The sequence below is a fragment of the Symphalangus syndactylus genome, chromosome 22 (genome assembly GCF_028878055.3).
Source record: "Symphalangus syndactylus isolate Jambi chromosome 22, NHGRI_mSymSyn1-v2.1_pri, whole genome shotgun sequence".
Classification (NCBI taxonomy): domain Eukaryota; kingdom Metazoa; phylum Chordata; class Mammalia; order Primates; family Hylobatidae; genus Symphalangus; species Symphalangus syndactylus.
The window spans coordinates 47,313,718-47,334,214 of NC_072444.2; the positions used below are offsets into that span (position 1 = coordinate 47,313,718).

General features: G+C 37.5%; 1 long non-coding RNA gene across 1 annotated transcript in view; it reads left to right on the top strand.

Moving 5' to 3' along the window:
- The first annotated feature begins 2,065 nt into the window (after nt 1-2,065).
- The window catches only part of LOC134735559 (uncharacterized), a 38,929-nt gene continuing 20,497 nt past the window's right edge, over nt 2,066-20,497 (top strand). Inside the window, exons 1-2 of the long non-coding RNA XR_010118757.1 lie at nt 2,066-2,163; nt 14,964-15,182. This is a non-coding gene — a long non-coding RNA (uncharacterized lncRNA). The remainder of the gene's footprint in view (nt 2,164-14,963; nt 15,183-20,497) is intronic.

Below are 20,497 nucleotides of genomic sequence, written 5' to 3' on the forward strand. Positions count from 1 at the left end.
AAAGAAAATATGTTGTGAGTGTGCATTTAATTTTGTAGAAGATTGTCTTCTGTATTGTAAAAAGAAAGGTGTTATCTTCTTGATTTTCAGGATTTCTTTTTCTAGTAGAACTACAATTTCTTTCATAAGCTTCTCTTATGCCTAATGCTTGTGAGATTTGAGAGTTATTTTGTATCCAGGCTCCATTTTAATTTCTAAGGGTATTCAACTCATTTTAGCACCTGAGAACATGTCTTATTTTGGAAATATGTACCTAAATTGGACAGTACATTGGACTGTCCAAATCATAAAAAAGTAATGAGATTGCTAAGGTGTATGTATCTGTGTGTGTGTGTACATGTACCCATAAAAAAACACGATAAAGTTTAAACTCCCATAGCACGATGTGCTAGGGTTCTATTGCTATGATTGCTAACATGTAGTGGTTTGAAATACCATTCGTTATCTCACATTTTCTGTATACCTATAATCTGGATGTACCTGAGCTGTGACCCTCTGCTTCAGGGTCCAACAGACTGTTAGCAAGATGTCGGCAGGAGCTGTGGTTTCATCTCAAGGCTTGATTTCAGAATGACTTTATTCAGGCTTACTTATGTGGCCTGATGACGTTTCTTGTGAGCCGTTGGGCTGAGGATCTTATTTTTTTCACCGTTAACCAAAGGCTGCCTTCAGATCCTTGCCAGTGGGCCTCTCTGTATAGCAGTTAGCATCATTAGAGCTAGCAAGCTAGATGACCAGAGAAAGTGTTCCAGACAGAAATCAGTCTTTTACAAAACAATCTTGAAAGCAACATTCCATCACTTTTGTCTTATTCTATTTTCTTCATTTTGAACATTTTATTTTATTTTTAATTGACAAAAATTGCATATATTTGTGAGGTACAAGGTGATATTTTGATACATGTATACATTGTGAAATGATCAAATTAGAGAATAGGTATATCCATTTTCTTAATTGTTTATTATTTCCTTGTGGTGGGAACATTTCAGTCTTCTCTTTTAGCTATTGATTTATGTACAAAACACTTCAAAAATGCTGATTTGTTCTATAGTCTATAATGATTACATTTTCTCTTTTTTTTCCTTTATCTTAAAATAAATATAAAAGCCAAAACTATCTCATACCTTCTACTTCAATAAAATGTCTTTTCCTCCCCCTTTCCCAGACACATCTTTGAGTTTGCCATTTCCCCAACCAGGTCTCTGTTCTTCCTCGAAGAGGCAGCATCTCGTGAAGAATAAAGGACTGTGAGTCCAGGATGCCTGCTCTGCTTCACAGCAGCTGTGTGAGCTTGGTCTTGGTTTTTTCATCTCTACAATGATGACAAGTACTATCCACCTTGTGGTGCTGTGAAAATTGGTGAGATAAGTCATACAAAATATCTATATCCATCCTTAGTGCCTGGCAAGCAGAAGTAATCTCCCTTATTCATCTTTTAAGTTCCATATTCCAAAGACTTCCCTGATTTCCTTAGCCTGCAATTCTCCCTCTTCTGAGCACACAGAATGCCTTCCAACTGCACGTCAGATTTGGCCTGCACTTCATATTTTTTTGAGTATTTCTAAGCCTTTTTTGTGTATAATTCTTACATACAAATCCCTAAAGGGCTTATTTTATTTGTTTTTATATATCTCTCTGTATCTCGTCCTTGAAAGATCACTTACACCAACTTACATAAAATGGATTTACTTTTTTGTCCCTCTTCACAGATAAATGGATACATAAATACATAGAAAATAGGCTAATGGATAGATTATAGGTACATACTTAGGTAGTTTATTATATGTATGGGTAATGTTGGCTATGTGCAAGGCACTGTTAAAGCACTTAAATTTATATAATGTGTCTGTTATTTAATTTTCTCTCATTGTCTGAGGGGTTAGACAGAAATTAACTAATTCAGCCTATGAGATAATGGCAGCCAATTTTTAAGATGAAATGAAATTTGCCCTCTAAAAATGATACAATGACTAAACTCAAAGAATGCATATAGAGCACTGAGAGAGCTGTTTTCTATGTAATTTTCACAGCACTGCAAAGCAGTTATTACTCATCATCTTTTATAGACGGATGGAATCATGGATTGAAGAGGGATAAACATCAGCTCTTCTCTCACGATTTCATACCTCTACTCTCCCATCGGAATGATCAGGCCTGAACCAGGTGAGTGATTGCAAAGAGGAGGCTGACGTCTTGCAGGGTTAGGCAGGAGCAAGAAGGAACGCATGGGTGAAGGACTCTGAGCTGCTCACAGTTGGCTTGTAGCACCTGTGGAGATCACAGGTGAGACAGGTTCCTGGACGTTCTATGTCATGTGATCCAACTTACCAGCATGGGCTTGGTATCAGAATAAAAATTATGTATTTGGTTCAGGTGATTCACATATAATAACTTTTATTTATCTAATGCAGGATTATCATTAGAACCAGGCATAGGCACAGTTGAAATAAGACGAATGTTTATGAGGATTAAATTAATATGTGGGTAGTGAGACAGGTGAAACCCATAATACTTTAAGAATTCAAATGATGAAAATTTCAAAAGCTGACAAACACAATGGGGAAGTATTGTTTTATAGGAGCCCTTGGCAAAGCCCTTCTGTCACACCCCATGAATACTATTTGTTGAATTTATATATAAGGAAAGGCCAAGAAAACCTTCTGGTTTTGTTTATATGTGTATGTTTGGGGGAAAGCAAGGCAGTGGGAGGAAGATGAAACAAACAAACAAAACAAATAAACATAACAAGGTAAATCATATCACCTCAAGGGATTTGGACTCAGAAAAACCATCTGGACTTAAATCTCTTTACTTGTTCGATTTTTTTTTTTCAAATGTGATACTAATATTTGTCACTTGAAAATGACTACAGTGACAGCTAGTTTTCATAGTTATGAGTATTTAATGACATGGAATATGCAAAATGCCTTGTGCAGTATGGGGCACAGACCACATGTTCAGCAGGGATTTGCCCTCATCCCCTTTTGTCCTCATGTTCCTTTGTGTCCACCACATTGGTATCAAATAGCTGACTTTACTTACAACTGCTTAACTGACATAGAAACTGGACAAGTTCAGGGGAGTCATGGGTGGAAGCCTCTGGTTTGGCGGTGAAGTGGTGACAGCATGATAAGAATTGGGCTCACAGCAACTCTAGTTAGGACACAAAGTGCTCCAGCTTCTTCCGTGTGAACCTCAGTGCTCTGGTTCCTCTGGAGAGGGAGAGGAAGGTGGTTGGAAGTAGTGAGGCTTTCTAGGGTCATTTGTTAAAATGATGTTTTACTGATGGCACAAATTGTTTTCACATCTTAGGTATACTGAAGAAATGAAAACATAAATAAATCACATTTTTGATATAATGGCGCAAAACCAAGGAAAGAACTAGAACTACTTTAAAAGTGAGGGGAAAAATGATGTAAAATTTACATTTAAATATGCTTACTGATTTTTCATTTGCATACAATTAGTTAACTAAAGAACAAAGGTTTCTGAAGATCAGAAGATACCTTTGAAAAATGCAAAATTCCATTTTTCTAATAATTGCAATTTTTTAAAAAATTGGTAATTAATACAAGATTGGCTTAACGTATTCTTAAAAGAGGCCTGGTGATTTCCCAAAATAATTTAGGAAAGAAAAAAAAGCGTTGTATTTCTCTGTGTTGTTTTAAGCTGTCACATGGGATCATTTAGTCATATTTAACAAATCAACAATGCTTAACTAAGGGAGATATTGCTTAAGTCTGGCTCTATTTCTACCACATTCAAGAAAGACTCTGTCCTCATCTTGCTTCCACGAACAGCTTGACTGAGATTTGAGTCTCGCGTTGCGTCTTGTCAGTAATTCTATGTGCCTCAGCCATGTTACCTGAATTGGAGAGACCAATGGTACCAATCTCATTTTCTTTCTCCTCTTTCTATTCTCAAAGGTACTGGACATAAACTCAAGATTGGCTTCCTATGCTCTTTCAGTGCTTCTTAGATTTTAATTCATTTAGGAGGAGAATGGTTTGGAATACTCATAAGGGTGTTTTTATTTTTGTGGGCTTTTGTGTGGCAACCCCAATTCAGGGGCACAATTGTTATGAAGAGACAGTTAGGACTATCCAGGTAATTTTTTTTTTTTTTTTTTGAGATGGAGTCTCATGCTGTCACCCAGGCTGAAATGTAGTGGTGCCATCTGGGCTCACTGCAACCTCCACCTCCCAGGTTCAAGTGATTCTCCTGCTTCAGCCTCCTGAGTAGCTGGGACTAGAGGTGCATGCCAACATGCCCAGCTAAATTTTTGTATTTTTTTTAGTAGAGATGGGGTTTCACAATGTTAGCCAGGATGGTCTGGATCTCCTGACCTCATGATCTGCCCACCTCAGCCTCCTAAAGTGCTGGGATTACAGGCATGAGCCACCACACCTGGCCATCCAGGTAATTTTTTTCCTCCTGTAGGAAACCGAGACTATTTAAATGTATTGAAGTCAGAGCAACATCAGTTAACTTATCATAGCTTCTTAAAATTAACATTTTGTAATGAAGAAACATGGATAATTGCAGTGAGTAGTGACTTTAGAGCAAGTAATTTACCTTTTTTATCCTCAGTTTGTTCTCCTCCAAAATGGTAAAATTCGTGCCTACCTCAAAAAATCCTAACTGGAACCGACATGTAGCCTTCTATGCAAAAGGCAAAAAGGCATGAAGGCACAGTACTTGACGGCCAGTAGATGCTTAGTATATGTTTGTTTAATTCTTTATCTCTGATGGCCTAAGAAATACTGAACTTCATGGCAAGAGGAGAGTTTGCACTGGGGAGGATGGCACAGATATTAAGTTAGCCTAGACAAAGAAAATCCACGACAAACATAAAATAACAAAGGAGTACAGTTGTACATACATTCTTTAGATAATCAGAGATATGTTAAATGGGTTAAAACAATAAAGTTTTAGCTATCTTTCCAGTTTATGTTTTTTGGTAGTAGGTTCTCTTGCTTTTTCAGCACTTTAGAGAACTTTGCTAATAAAACCACATACCTTTTCAACCAATCTTGAAACATGAAATGAATATTTTTCACTAATCCAAGGAAACACACATTTGAAAACCACTGAATTAAGGAGTGTGGCAAGCTTTTAAAAATCCAGATGCTTGAAGCTGTTCTGGATATCTTAGCTTTCATAGGATCAGACAGATTTCTTCTGCTGGTGAATTTCTCCATCCCAACCCTGTCTCAGGGGGCAAGCTTGAGAGATATTGTACATTACCACCTGAGTCCTATCATTTAGGGTCACCAATGAGGTTTTACCTAAAATAAAGAGGATGCTGTGCTCATGGGTTTTATTTGACTGGCGTCAGAGAAGTTTGAGAACATTTTTGACCATGACAGAAATCTTACGCCAACAGCTCAGTCTCCAACTGTGACTATTTGAAGAACAGTGCATAGCACAAAGTAGGGTCCCTCAATAAACACTATTCTTAGTCACTGGAGTCAAAAGTCAAAGGAGACTGAGCTGCAGGAAGAAACTAATGAGGATCCAGTGAGCTGTCCATAACTTCCTTAGACACTTGTAGGCTCAGTGAAGGTAGCCTTTCCATCTTCAAAGCCAGCAATGGAGCATCTCCTTTAGGAAGACCTCAGTGCTAAGGGCTCATCTGGTTAGGTCATGTCAATCTAGATTCTCCCTTTTTTGACATCAACTATGTGGTATAACATAACTTCATCATGGACGTGACTCTTTAATTATATTCACAAACCCAGGAATAATACAAGGCACATATGTTATGGACTGGGAATCTTGAAAACTATCTTAGAATGCTGACTCCCAAGATGGGAGACCTAAGATTGCCTGCAGTAGACATTGTCATCCTCTTCTTCACAAGATTGCTATTTAAAGGACTAGGAGTTAGAAACTGGATTTGGGAACTGTCTTAACACAAGTTACGTGAAAGTGATTGACTTATTTTTTGAAGGCAAAACACTTCTTTTATTGATTAAGTTTTTTGGGAAATGGGATTTAGAAAAACTTTCAACATAACAAAATTTTTTAGATTCCCAGATTATGCATCCCAGAGATGCTTGTGAACAAAGGAAAGGAGACAGCAAATCAAGGACTTGTTGCTGAAGCTATAGAAAACAAAGGCTGAAAGCAAACAAAGCAATTCCATAAAATTGAGTTACTTGTAGATACACAGAATAGAATTACACACACAGATAAGATAGCAGTTGAGGATGGTTAAAACACACAGAGACATACTGTAAGGAGGAATGTGACCCCACTTTTTGATATCTAATTGCTGGCAGCTTTAAAGTCTCACCCTCTCCTCTTCCCCTTGTGCCTCTCAATGGGCAAGCCGATGAAAAAGGCTGGTGTTTCCTTCTTTGGTGCCAGTGGGCGATTAAAACCATACAAGTTCTTGACTGCACCAGAGGACTGTCCCATACACTAAATGCAATGAACACCCAGGCCTTTCTTGCTCTCCCAAGATACTTCTGAACTGCTTGAGAGACCTGCCCTCCTCTCCTTAAGGCCTCAATTCTGTAAACAAAACCTTTATCATAGCCTCTTGGTGTGTGTGGTGTCATCAGGCTGAATGAACTTTGGGTGGAGCCCCTTCTTGCCCTTCCAGGATGACCATAACACATGCATGTGTACCTGACATTTATCTGATCAACTCCTATTTCTAGCAAGAAACATTCTTCAGTTGAATCCCTGAAGTTCAAGATTGATTGGCTTCTTTCTGCCTGAAAATTTCTCCTTTCATCCCTGTTTCTTTTCTGGATTGTACAACATGAAGATTTTTATCATATTTTAAAGTGCTGCTCAAGGAAATAAAATGAATAATACAGATTAACATTACATTCATTAAAATTACAGCATAATTTAAATCAGATTGATTAGGCAAAACATGAACTCCAGTAGGCATAAATATGGGCATATTCATGCAATACTAGTGGAGGTTTAAATTGTTGCACGTGTTCTCAGACATGGATTAAAGCATGTATTAAAAACTCTAAACCTTCAAATCTACAGATACAAACAGAGGTAATAATTTTTAAAAATTCAAAGTTATTGAAAACTATGATATTGATTGATTAAACAATATATTTGCATAGTTATATATTTATTAACCAGTGGGTTAATGCGGTTCATACTAGCAAAAAAAGAATAGGGAAGCTATATGTGGCTCTGGCCTCCCATTCAGACAGGAAATGTGATAGTTAATTGTATGTGTCCACTTGACTGAATCACAGGATGCCCACATATTTGCTAAAACATTATTTCTGGATGTGTATGAGGGTTTCCAAGAGAGATTCGCATGTGAACTGGTGGATTCAGTAAAGCAGATTGCTGCCCCCATGTGATTCAGCGTAATTCCATTCCTTGAGGGCCTGAATAGAACAAAAAAGTGACAGAAGAATGAATTTGCTGTCTGCCTAACTGCTTGAACTAGGGCATCAATCTTCTGCCTTCAGTGTTTCTGAAGGGTTCTCAGACCTTCAAACATGGACTGGAATCTATATCATCAACTCTCTGACTTTCAGGCTTTTGAACTACATGAACAATTTTCCTGGGTTTCTAGCTTGCACACTACAGATTGTATAGATTGTGGGACTTCTCAGCCTCCATAATGATGTAAGCCAATTCCTTATAATAAATATCTGTGTGTGTGTGTGTGCGTGTGTGTGCATGTTTATGTATTTTTGTTGGTTCTTTTTCTCTGGAGAACCATGATGAGTATGATATCTTTATTTGTTCTTCAAATACACATAAAGAAAATTTTGAAATAAACATGTTATCAGAAAAAACCCTCTAGTAGTTAAATGCAAATATTGTAAAATGTATAAATCAGGTCAAACATTATCTTAATTAATGTATTGGAAATCTAAAAAAGATAAATTATCATGGTCTCTTCCTGCATCTGAGAAGTGTACTTGACTAGAAGTACATTGACAGTATGCTATATTATAGAGCAAAATTCAAATTTAGACTATATTCTGTATATGTTCTGTTGGTGGTGTTGTTTTGTTTTGTTTTTTGAGATGGAGTCTTGCTCTGTTGCCCAGGCTGGAGTGTAGTGGTACAGTTTCGGCTCACTGAAACCTCTGCCTCCAGGGTTCAAGGGATTCTCCTGCCTCAGCCTCCTGAGTAGCCAGGATTACAGGCACCTGCCATCATGCTCATCTAAATTTTGTATTTTTGTAGAGATGGGTTTCACCATGTTGGCCAGTCTGGTCTCGAACTCTTGACCTCAGGTGATCTGCCTACATCAGCTTCCCAAAGTGCTGGGATTACAGGTGTGAGCCACCATGCCCGGCCATGTATATGTTTTTATATAGACCACTTCTGTACAAAAAAGCTTCCACCATGATGGAAATATTTTGTATCTGAACTTTCCAATACAATAGGTACTGGCCACACACGATTCATGAGCACTAATATGTGGCTGCAGTGACTAAGAAACTGAATTACTTTTATTTAATTTTACTAATTTTAATTTAGGTTCAAATTATCATATATGGCTAGTGACAACCATTTCATATGATACAGACCTGGAGTGCATGCAGTGTATACGTGTGTCTGTGTGTGTTCCTTATACATTAGTCAACAAATACTACTGCCTACTATACCCCTATTCAATAAGTATTTATTTGAGCTGATGACTATGGCCACATGGTCTGCTGGTTTTTGTTTCCTGGCACAGCACCATAACTCAAGCAGTGCTACCTCCCTTTCTCTTGCTTGTGAGGCTATAATGCAAAATCTGTCTAGTTGTCAATGCCGTTACAAACATGACTCACGTGAATTACCCATATGTGCAGAAATGAGTTGAGATATAAGGCAACACTATCAGTACGCAGTTGTCGGCACCACAGGACAGGGCACCGTAGGAAGAATTTCCTTATTTGGGCTAAACTATATGATGAATTAGGCTCAGGAGACTGGTGCCTGTATTTTCCATCAGTGCTCAAGATTAGAGAGAGTGATGAATATAGTGTAAGAAATTGTTTGTTTTATGCTTTGTCTATGATTTTATTGATAAAATAGGACCATCTCAACATATTCCTTACAGTTTGAGCACCCATGGTGGTCACTTTCTAAAGCTTCAAAAATTTAAAAATATATATATATATATAGCAAAAAGAGATGAAACTTTATTCATCAGTAGGTATTTACCAAATATCTCTTCTGCAGACAACCCAATATTAGACAATTTAGAAAATGTTAGGGTGGGGGCGGTGGCATACACCTGTAATCCCAGCACTTTGGGCATCCAAGACAGGTGGATCACCTGAAGTCAAGAGTCGGAAACTAGCCTGGCCAACATGGTGAAACCCCATCTCTACTAAAAGTACAAAAAATTAGCCAGGCATGGTGGCGGGCACCTGTAATCCCAGCTACTAGGGAGGCTGAGACAGGACAATTGCTTGAACCCGGGATGGGGAGGTTGCAATTAGCCAAGATTGCACCATTGCACTCCAGCCTGGGCAACAAGAGTGAAATTAAGTCTCAAAAAAGAAAAGAAAATGTTGGAGACAGGAGACAACATAAAGATTATATACATATGAATTACACACATGCCACCTTTGTACACCCAGGCGTATCTGCATATATATTTATTTCTATCTCTTCCTCTCTATGTTCCTTTAAAGTAGAGATTTATTATTATTGGTATCTAACAAAAAGCTTTTCCCACTTGGTCAACAGGAAAAAATTGGCTAATTAAAAAAAGAAAGAAAACACAAATTTTACACATATTAAATTATCTCCAGTAAGAAGAATAATGTTCTCCCAAAGATGTCCACATCCTAACCCCAGAAACCTGTGAATATGTTACCCTACCTGGCAAAAGGGATTTGTCATATGTGATTAAAGTTAAGACCTTGACATGAGGAGATTATCATGAATTATCCAGGAGGGGTCAATTTAATCTCTTCAATCCCTAAAAATAAAGAAAGTCTTCTAGCTGTAGTAAGAGAAAACTGAGAGGGGAGGAAAAAGTCAAGCTTTGAAGTGGCTTTGAAGATGGAGGAAGGGAACCATGAGTCAAAGCATCCAGGCGGAAAAGGCAAGGAAACAAATGGATTGTCCTCTAGGGCCCTCAGAACAAAATGGACACCTGCCAACAGACCTTTGTTCTCCAAGATGGTGAGACAATCGATGTGTATTGCCTGAAGCCACTAAATGTGTGGTAATTTGTTATAATGACAACAAGAAACAAATGTAACTCTGTTTTTCAAAGGTGAAATAAATCCTGTTATACCCTGTCCCTTACACAATATAATCCTAGCAAATGCATCCATTAGCATACATTCCTGTCCCCTAATCACCTCAAACAAATCTCAATTAATCCCTCCATTTGAACACCTCATGTTTGAGTCATGACTTTGTTATTTTAACTTTGTTCTAAGTTTAGCAATATTTGTTTGTATGGCAATTACCTTGGTTGAGCTCATATCTGCCAGAGCAAACTGTCATCCCTAATTTTTTTTCTTACCATATAGCACAGTGCCTAGCACATAGAAAGTTTCCCAGTAATGGCTGGGCACAGTGGCTTATGCCTGTAATCCCAGCAGGCATAAGATCGAGACCATCCTGGCCAAAATGGTGAAACCACGCCTCTACTAAGAATACAAAAGTTAGCCGGGCGTGGTGGTGGGTGCCTGTATTCCCAGCTACTCAGGAGGCTGAGGCAGGAGAATCACTTGAACCCAGGATGCAGAGGGTGCAGTGAGCCAAGATTGTGCCACTGCACTCCAGCCTGGGTGACAGAACTCTGTCTCAAAAAAAAAAAAAAAAACAAAAAAAACAGGAAGAAAATTTCCCAGTAATTATAGTAATTAACTTTGGTAAAATTAACTATCTCATTATTTAAGATTGACAAAATTCGGAGGTTGTATATGAAATCATCTATGTATATTATTTGGTGATTTATAATTTTTTATTCTTGTCCACACAAATCTCTCTTTAAACTTTCTATAGCAGTTATTGTTTGTTTGTTTTGTTTAGTATTGATATCATTTGTAGCTGTTTATTTTCTTCTAATTGGCTCAAATATTTGATTCTCCAGATGAAGAAACAAATATCCTGAAGATAATGGAGCACTTTATGTCTCTTAAATTATTCCACTTAAATGTTCATAGATGAATAGATACATTTGTTTGAAGATTTCTAAATCAAGTTAACATAATTCAAAGGTAGTTTCCTCCTTATCAACTCCAATTTAAAGGTATACAATAATTGGTGTTTTTTAGAGGATTCCTAATCGTATTGAGCCAAGTTATTTGAGAAATAGCTATGATTTAGGGAACCATTGCATATCCCGTAATATAATGGCCCAATTATTTGTGGAAAGATGTTTGAAATATTAAATGATATTAAAAGAGGAAATCACTTAATAAATTACGAAGATTAGAGTAAAAACACAACTTACAAGGATAGAGGGAAATACAACATTTAAAACTAAAGAAAAATATAGCCTTTGTATTTATAGAGTTTTTTATTATTATTATTATTATACTTTAAGTTTGAGGGTACATGTGCACAATGTGCAAGTTTGTTACATATGTATACATGTGCCATGTTGGTATGCTGCACCCATTAACTCGTCATTTAGCATTAGGTGTATCTCCTAATGCTATCCCTCCCCCTTCCCCTCACCCCACAACAGTCCCCGGTGTGTGATGTTCCCCTTCCTGTGTCCATGTGTTCTCATTGTTCATTTCCCACCTATGAGTGAGAACATGCGGTATTTGGTTTTTAGAGTATTTTTATTGAGGGTGCTCCAAGTGGCTTGTAAGTCATAAGTAGGAGACACAGAAGTCTATTAAGATTTCAATAAGAAAAAAAAGTCATGTAGATGCCAGCTTCCCATTATAGCTGCCAAAGACATTGAAGAAACTTATCTGAGTGGCTGCCTTAACCTCTTAAGGAATGAGATCATCAGCCTCCTAATGAGCACTTGTAAATTATGCAATGTTCTGCATTATTGATATAACATAGTCACTTTATTGGATTTTGATAACATGTCAAAACATCTTGAACCTCATCTATCCAAGGAACTCAATTCACTACTCTTTTTCAGTTTATGCATCACTGGTTGACTTCATAAACATGACAATGTCCAAATGTTTGCATCACATTTAAGCCCCTCCACAGTCAGTCATGCACATATCTTCCCTGGGTTAGTATCCCTTACAAGAAAGGGATACTTGAGAAGGAAGCATGTTCAGAGGTTTCATTCAGGAAGCGGAGGCTCTCAGTGCTAGATAAAGCAAGGCACTGTTTAGGGTGGTCCTTATTGACAGTACCTTTGGGGATGCACTTGTCACACAAGACGTTTGAGTTTTGTGGGGGAGTTAGGATTGTTTGGCATCTTCTTTCCATAGCCAGTGAATATGCTCCTTCAGCATACAGACCATGCATTTGCATGATATTTTTTAATCTTTGTGATTGCCTAAACAGCACCTTATATATAAAAAACAATCAACGAATACCTGTTAGGTGGCTTATTTTGTTTGCCTATAGACATTATTCTCCATAGACAACTTTAAATAGCTATTGTAGTGAGATGGATCTGTTTCTATGTTCATTTCTTTCAGCATTTATTTCATCCAGAGAAAGTGCATGGAAGATAAAAGCTCTGTGCTAGCGAATTGAAATAAAAGTTTATCTTGGAGAAAATAATTTCTGATTATATTTAGTATGACCTAATTAAGAGCAGAGAATAATAAACTGCTTTGTTAAATAGCACCTCACACAGCAATATGCTGGATAACCTTTGGCAATTGGTTTAACCTTGCTGGTTCTCACTTTTATAAAAAACACCTCTAACCCCAGCAGGGGTTAGAGGCTGGTGGACCACGAGGTCAGAAGTTCAAGACCAGCCTGGCCAAGATGGTGAAATCCCGTCTCTACTAAAAATACAAAAATTAGCTGGGCATGGTGGCAGGAGCCTGTAATCCCAACTACTCTGGAGGCTGAGGAAGAGAATTGCTTGAACCTGGGAGGCGGTGCTTGCAGTGAGCTGAGATCTCGCCATTGCACTCCAGCCTCGGCAACAGAGCGAGACTCCATCCCCCCCAAAAAAAAAAAAAAAACCTCAAGAAAAAGCTCAAAAGCAATTTGATGTTAGTAGCCAAAGGAGGCATCCATGGTGACCATTGCTTGGAGAGGAAACGTGCATCCACTTGCCTCAGGTTAATATCCCTTTAGCACTGTGTTCATATATAACTCCAGGGAGAAGAAAGTGCTGATTATTGTCTTGGAGTAGCTTAGAAGGGACAAGACAGTTTAAAAAGAAACAGCTGGAGTGTGATCTAATCTCCATGTTCCAATTTACTTATGTATAAAACATGCATAAAAAATTAAACCATGCTGAACAATTTGTCTGCTCTCTGTTCCTGGCATGCCTCCACTCTGTCAGAGCAGCAGTCCTGGCTTGAGAGAACCCAGGGATGCCTTTAAATAATAAATAGATTATTTGTAAAGTACAGCTTTCATAAACTTAATATTAATTTGACTATATCATTATAATTATGTCTGAACCAGAAGCATGTCCTCATGTTCAGGCCTCCTTTGTCGATGCCACTTGACCTTCTTAACCGTGACAGCAGGAATGGTACAGCTCTGCACCAGCTTTGGGGAGTGACATCAGATTAAATTAAGCACTCATGCATTTATGGATAAGCATAGAAAAGCAGGAAGGCATCCACAAGGAATTAATAATACATCAGGAAGTTGCTGTGTAGTTCTTGGTCATGTGTAAATAATGTGAACTAGTGGTCCTGCATGGAACCTCCAATGTGTTCATAAAAAGCATATTATATATTTCAATCTTTTTGTCCAAATTAGTTATCAGCAAAGGAATATTTCCTCCACCAGTGTAATTTGCTAATAGTGATTTTTGTTGTTGTTGATTTAATTAAGTGTTTACTATGAGTTCAAGACTGTGCTAAGAATATGAAACCAAAATACTACATGTTACTATAGGGCTAGGCGGGCTACTGTCAAACTTAAAAAGCAAAACCAAAAACCCAGAAAATAACAATTGTTGGCTAGAATGGAGAAATTGGAATGCTTGTGTACTTTTGGTAAGAAGGCAAAATGGCATAGCTATTATGGAAAACAATATAGCAGTTCCTCAAAACATTAAAAAGAGAATTATCGCATTATCCGGCAATTCCACTTCTGGATATATATCCAAAAGCATTGAAGAAGAATATGGAAGAGCAATTTGCACATCCATATTCACTGAAGCACTATTCACAATAGCCAGACGGTGGAAATAATCTGCAAATCCATCTACAGCTACATAGGTGAACAAAATATGTTACATACAGTGGGGTATTATTCAGCCTTACAAAGAAGGGAAATTCTGACACATGCTTCAACATAGATGAACCTTGAGGACATTACATTAAATGCAGTAAGCCAAACACAAAAAGACAAATATTATCTGATTTCATTTATCTGAGTTTTCTATAGTAGTTAAACTCATAGAAACAAAAGTCTGTGGGGAGGGGGAATTGGGGAGTTATCTAAATGTATAAGGTTTTAGTTTTACAGGATGAAAAATTCTGAAGATTTGTTAAACAACAACATGGATGTACCTAACGCTATTGAACCTATACATGCATATATTATTAAGATGGTAAATTTGGTTTTATGCACTTTTTATTCCAACAAAAGTTATTAAAGCCTATATAGGTAATTAAGTTCATATAAACACAACACAATTATGGAATTATGAATGAACATATAGTTAGACAATGAATGACCATGCATATAAGTGATATTTATAGAGCCAATACTTAGCTGGTATGTTCTGGGATAAGAGTAACAGCTGTTCTGATTGGTCAGCCATCCATTCTAGGCCATGGCCATCTAATCTGATTGGTTGCTGCCGACTCCTGTCTGAGTACACAGATGGACAAACACACACATTAACTGTGCACACTCACTTATTCCCACCCCTACAGAGCTAGGGAGAAGAGGGACGAGGTGGCACAGGCAGAAACAGAGAAGCTCGATCACCTCCAGTACAGCAACAAGATTTGTATTCATACATTCTCTAGAAGAAATGTGCACATGGCATAGTGGATGAGTAAAAAATAGAGCCACCTGGTCTCCAAAAACCCAAAAGCATGAGGTGGCCATATTCGGAGTTGAAATTCCACTGTCCCCCAAGAGGGAAAGAGGTAAGTCTTGGGAGTAAGGTGAAGATTTGGGACATTTAATAATAAGATGAACAGTCCTGTAATCCCAGCACTTTGGGAGGCCAAGGCAGGAGGATCACCTGAGGCCAGGTGTTGGAGACCAGCCTGGCCAAAACGGCAAAACCCCATCTCTACTAAAATTACAAAAATCAGCCAGATATGATGGCAGGTGCCTGTAATCCCAGCTATTTGGGAGGCTGAGGCAGGAAAATCACTTGAACCTGGGAGGTGGAGGCTGCACTGAGCCAAAATTGCACCATTGCGCTCCAGCCTGGGCAACAAGAGAGAGACTCCATCTCAAAATAGAATAAAATAAAATAAAATAAGGCCCTGGAGAAGCTGAAATATATGAGGGAAATGGACAAGAGAAGGGCAGGGAGGTGGGCAGAAGTTGGGGTAAATGAAAAGAGGGAGGGAGAATAAAGAGAGGAGAGACAAAAGTGTGTGTTGAAGGGGAGAGACTGATTCAGCATACCCAGCTCTGAATGTAAGAAACAGATGGCCAGGCGCGGTGGCTCACGCCTGTAATCCCAGCACTTTGGGAGGCCGAGGCAGGCGGATCACGAGGTCAGGAGATTGAGACCACAGTGAAACCCCGTCTCTACTAAAAATACAAAAAATTAGCCGGGCGGGGTGGTGGGCGCCTGTAGTCCCAGCTACTTGGAGAGGCTGAGGCAGGAGAATGGCGTGAACCCGGGAGGCGGAGCTTGCAGTGAGCTGAGATCGTGCCACTGCACTCTAGCCTGGGTGAGAGAGCGAGACTCCGTCTCAAAAAAAAAAAAAAAAAGAAACAGATAAAGAGTTTGTTGTAATATGAAATTATGTTTGGCCACTGAAATTTCCTTGTATATTGTATTCCCCCCAAATGTTTAAAGAATTAGTCACATGGGTGTTCCGATGATTAATTTCTGATAAAGTTCCCTCTTATTCCTATTTGCTGAATGTCTTTATCAGGAAACTAAGTTGGATTTTGTCAAATGTTATTTCTGCATCTATTGGGGTAATCATATTGTTTATCTTTTTTGTGTTAATATTGCGATACATTGATTTTGAAATTTTAAACAAATCTTACATTCTTGAAATAAATCACACATGGTTATTATATCTTATCCTTAATAATGTGATTGGATTTGATTTGCTAATTCTATGCTATTGTTTTTTTTTTTTCTATAATTTTTGCATCTATGTTCAGGAGGAATATTAGCCTCCATTTTTCTTTATCTGGTTTTGACAACAGGATGATTCTATTCTCAGAGAATTAAAATGGAAACATTCTCTCCTTTCTAACTTTTTGGAACAGTTTTTATACAATCTGTATTATTTCTTTCTTAATTGTTGGCACTCTTCACTAGTTTACTTTGTGGAAACAATTTTAAATATATATTTTGCGTCTTTAACAAATACAGGACTGCTCAGTTTATCTATTTCTTCTTGAGTGAGTTTGGTAGTTTTGTCTTTAAAGGAATCTATTTTATTTTTTATATTTGTTTGCATAGAGTTGTTAATAAACTGCTCTATAATATCTTTTTTTTTTTTCTTTTTGGGACGGAGTCTCGCTTTGTCACCCAGGCACCCAGGCTGGAGTGTAGTGGCGCGATTTCGGCTCACTGCAAGCTCCGCCTCCCGGGTTCACGCCATTCTCCTGCCTCAGCCTCTCCGAGTAGCTGGGACTACAGGTGCCCGCCACCACGCCCGGCTAATTTTTTGTATTTTTAGTAGAGACAGGGTTTCACCGTGGTCTCGATCTCCTGACCTCGTAAACCGCCTGCCTCGGCCTCCCAAAGTGCTGGGATTACAAGTGTGAGCCACCGTGCCCGGCCTTCTATAATCTCTTTAATATCCTTTCTTTAGAATCTGTAGCAATGTCACCTTTTCTTTCCTGTTATTGATCATTTGTGTCATCTCCCTATTTTGCGATTAGTTGGCTTCAAGGCTCTTCAATTTTATTAATCTTCTCAAAGGCCTAGCTTTCTGTTTCATTTATTTTCTCTACATGTTTTTGATATTTTGTTTCAATAATTTCCACTGTAATCTTTATTGTTTGTTTTCATCTGCTTTCTTTTGGAATAATTAGGCTTCTTATGCTAGTTTTCAAGGTAGAAGCTGAGGACAATGACTCAAGACTGTTTTTTTTTTCCTAATATAAACATTTAGTGATGTATAATTCACCTATGAATTACTTCTGTAGTGACCAGCAATTTTTGATATTTTGTACATTCATTTTTAATCAATTCAAAATACATTTTAATTTTCATTTAGTTTTTTTTTTGTCTTACATATATTTTACAATCTGTTACTTAGTTTCCTATACTTGGGGATTTTTCAGAAATCTTTTCTATGTATTTCTAATTTAATTTCATTGTGGTTAGAAAACATACTTTGTATGACTTAAATTTTTATAAAATTATTGAGAGTTGGGCTTTTTGTTTTAAAATATCCTGTATCTTAATAAATGTTTTATGTGCACTTGAGATGAATGTGTATTTTGCTATTCTTGGGTAGAGTGTTCTACAAAATTAAGTTAGGTCAAGTCACTCGATGGTATTGCTTAAGTATTCTATGTCACTGCTGGTGGTTTGACTACACATAAAATTCTAGGCAGACAGTTTACATTTCTTTTAGTACTTTAAAAATCTTCATTCATTGTTGTCTCACTTTCATTGTCTGTGATGAGAAATTTGCACTTTTTCCTATGAATGTAATGTGTCTTGTTGTAATGTGTCTTGTTTCTTTTAGTTTTTTTTTTTTTTTTTTTTGAGACAGAGTCTCGCTGTCGCCCAGGCTGGAGTGCAGTGGCACCCTCTCGGCTCACTGCAGGCTCCGCCTCCCGGGTTCACGCCATTCTCCTGCCTCAGCCTCCCGAGTAGCTGGGATTACAGGCACCCGCCACCTCGCCCGGCTAATTTTTTGTATTTTTAGTAGAGAAGGGGTTTCACTGTGTTAGCCAGGATGGTCTCAATCTCCTGACCTTGTGATCCGCCCGCCTCGGCCTCCCAAAGTGCTGGGATTACAGGCATGAGCCACCGCGCCCGGCCTTTTCTTTAGTTTTTAATATTTTCTCTTTTTTGTTAGTTTTGACCAATATGATTGCAGTGTACTTTGGTGTAGTTTCCTTCATATGTTATATGCTTGGGGTTCATTGAGATTTTTGGATATGTAGGTTAATAGTTTTGGTTAACTTTAGAAAAAAAAGTACTCATTATATGTTCAAACCTTTTTTTTTCTTTCAACCCCTTTTGCTGTTCCATTCATGTATATTAAGCTGCTTAAAGTTATGCTACAGTTATGAAGCCTTAATTATTTTTAAAAATTCTTTTTCTCCTGCTGTGTTTCATTTTGTTTAGTTTCTATTATCATGTTTTCTAACTCATTAATCTTTCCTTCTGCAATTTTTAATCTTTATTCTCATACAGTGTATTTTTCAACTTGGACATTAAAGTTTTTGTCTCTGTAAGTGTGTTTTGGTCTTTTTAATATTTTTCACATCTTTAATGTTTTGAACACACAAAATGCAGAACTAATGCAGTAACTATTTTTGTGTTTTTTGATGCTAATTCTAACATCAGTCAGTCAGAGTTTCGATTGACTTTTTTTTCCACTTCAACAGAGGTCATATTTTCTAGCTTCTTCAATGTCTGATAATTTTGCATGTATGTCACATATCATAAATTTTAGACAGTTGAATATTTGTTTCTTGATAATATTCTAGAGATTTGCTCTAGTATGCAGTTCAGTTATGAGGTAATGGTTTGACCCTTTCAGGTTTTGATTTTAGGATGTGTTAATTAGAGATTATCTGACTGGCACTGAACGCTTTGCCCAATTTCCCATCATGTATGAGGCTTTCCATTTCTTTCTGTTGGAACAGGCACAATTCACAGCCTTGTATAAGGACCAAGTACTGTTTACACTAACACTTTTGGGGGCTTCTTTTCTCAAACATGGGTAGTTTCTTTACATAAGTGCTTTTATCAGGACTGTGCTGAATACCTGAGGAGGACCCTCTGCAGATTTTTAGGACTCTGTGCAACTTCTTCTGTTCATCTATCTTGCAAATGTTAGCTGCCTCAGTTCTCCCAGATTTTCAGCTATCTTTCCTTAACCCAGGCAGACTACCTGGTTCTTCCTGGGTTCCTACCTCCCAATGCCATAGTACTGGATGGAATCTTAACCACTTGACCCAAGGTTAATAAATATGTATTGAAGCGAAGGAAGAGAGATTTTTTTTTCAGACGCAACACACACAAGTACGTTTTATCAGGTAGCAAGCTTTGCCATTTTTCTTTAGGTTTTAAAACTCTAATTTCTTAAAGTGTTTAGCTAATCCTTTAATATGCAGATTTCTAAACCTACATTTTTCAAACTTCTTACACTATAATCTGGCATTTAGAATCTATATATGACCCAAGCTACCTGAGTTAATTGGGGAAGTGAGAAATAAAAGAAAAGTGATCGGACACGTGTATGACTACTCACAGATTGTTGACTTAAAAATACACTAGCTCAAGTAAAAGAAGAATTAAGCATTGTGAATGCTATTCTTTTCCAACATTCATTGTTAATTCTACAATAATATCAGCCTCTATGAGACCAATAATATTAGACCTCAACAAATATAATTATAACTATATTGTAATTGATAAAGTAGAGAAATGAACAAAATGTCCTGGAAGAAAAGAAGTGGAAGTAATGGATTCTTCATGGGGCAAATGGACGTATAAAGCCTTCTGGAGAAAGTATCTTTTAATCAGGGCTTTAAAGAATGATTAGGCATTTACTAGGCAGAGAGAGTAGGCACAGACATTTCAGTCACAAATGAAATAAGCACAAAGTACAGAAAGTATGCCATGGTATACATTATGAAGTTCATTAAGATAAAGTTCTTCTTTGATTTTTCCCAATGGTAATTAAATATATGCAGCCACAATTCTCTTCAGCATCTAACCTTGAGTGATAGATGTTCTTTTGTCCATAATTCTCCTTATATATTTTTCACTTACAAGAATAATATCCCTGTAAGCAAGTCCTTTAAATAAAAACTAAATATTACATATTCTAAAAGGCATGAAGTTAGGCCTGGGCAGGTGGTTCATTATCATTCAGTCTGGTACAGGCATAGCATATGGGCCTGACAGCAAAACAATATGATAACATTTCTGTAATTTCCATACTATTTAATGAATTATCTTAATATTTGCATAGTACTTGCATATGGCAGGTATTGGGCTAGGCCTGGTAATGCAAGACTTAACAAGGCATACTTGTGGCCTGCTTTCGTGGAGCTCCTGGAAAATATT